General features: G+C 27.6%; 1 non-coding gene across 1 annotated transcript; it reads left to right on the forward strand.

Annotated features, from left to right (window-relative positions):
• Positions 1 to 624: 624 nt before the first annotated feature.
• On the forward strand, positions 625 to 696 carry TRNAD-GUC (transfer RNA aspartic acid (anticodon GUC)). Its single transcript has one exon. It is a non-coding gene; the product is annotated as a tRNA-Asp (tRNA).
• The last annotated feature ends 550 nt before the right edge of the window (positions 697 to 1,246 follow it).

A 1,246-nucleotide genomic window follows, 5' to 3' on the forward strand; every position in this document is an offset into this window, starting at 1 on the left:
GCTATGTATTGCTTTGTTATACATTGTTAGCTATTTAAGTGTTGATTAATACCTAGTATCTGAAATACAATATTATTGTGTTTAATTATCCATAACACAAAACATTTTAGTAAAATTTTAACATTTTGGTGCAGAGCCAAACTTTCAAAATTCGTCAAAATTCTAAAACTAACTATTTACCTTAAAAACTATATTATAACATGTAAAAATACGGTATTTTAGTATTAGTGTAAAGATAAGTTTATTAGCCAGTTTTTTTAAAATTTATTAAACTTTTTAAAAGTTGGATCTGTCCCCCTTTTAATGCAAAGTCCCCATTTATATACACGTAGATAGCATAGCGTGCGATGTTTTTGACTTTCCAAGATGATAGGATAATATTCTTCCTTTGAATACAATTATTTTGTTAAATGTTTGTTTTATTTTCCAAATTAAACTCATTACATACAGAAAATAAACAAATAATATTATATTGGAAAGTAGGTAATAGACAAATTAAATTAATTATTTTGGGAGAAAATTACATAAGTGAAATAATATTTTCATAAAATTGAAGAACAATCTCACGTAAGAATATTAATCTGTCACTATCTTTAAAATATTTATGTTTCGCTAGGCGATATGTCCTCGGTAGTATAGTGGTAAGTATCCCCGCCTGTCACGCGGGAGACCGGGGTTCGATTCCCCGCCGGGGAGACTTTTTGTTTATATGTTTTGCAGTCATCATAAAATAAGCTAAAAAATATATCGTTGATTGTGACATTAGAAAGAAATCTGCAACCGTTTTGATCCGTAACAAAATATCGCAAAAGCCGATACTAATTTTCAAATATATTTACTTAATTATTTTGACATTACAATATTTTATGAAACTATATCGGGTGATGTAAATGTCACCACCTTGTTGGAATTGAAAAACATGTACTAATTATTTGTAATTTAACCTCACTCAAGCAACATACTATTGTCTATATATAAATTAGTACTATTGATTTTAAAAACATCATGGCAATTTTTTTTTCTAATTCCCACCAAAATTGACATTTGTGTTCCGTTTTTTTTGATAAATCATCATGGAAAAATATACAGTTGTACAGTGTATATAAATTATTACAATATATTACAACAATAATGAATCTATTCGAGTTACGTTTCGGGCATTAGGTGAAATTTATAGTCAAAATAATCGACCAATAGCTCTTACTTTTAGTAATTTAATTGGAAAATTCGAGTGAAGTGTTTTGTT

The sequence above is a fragment of the Rhyacophila brunnea genome, unplaced genomic scaffold (genome assembly GCF_057557595.1).
Source record: "Rhyacophila brunnea isolate RB1 unplaced genomic scaffold, BYU_Rbru_1.0 scaffold_7, whole genome shotgun sequence".
Taxonomy (NCBI): domain Eukaryota; kingdom Metazoa; phylum Arthropoda; class Insecta; order Trichoptera; family Rhyacophilidae; genus Rhyacophila; species Rhyacophila brunnea.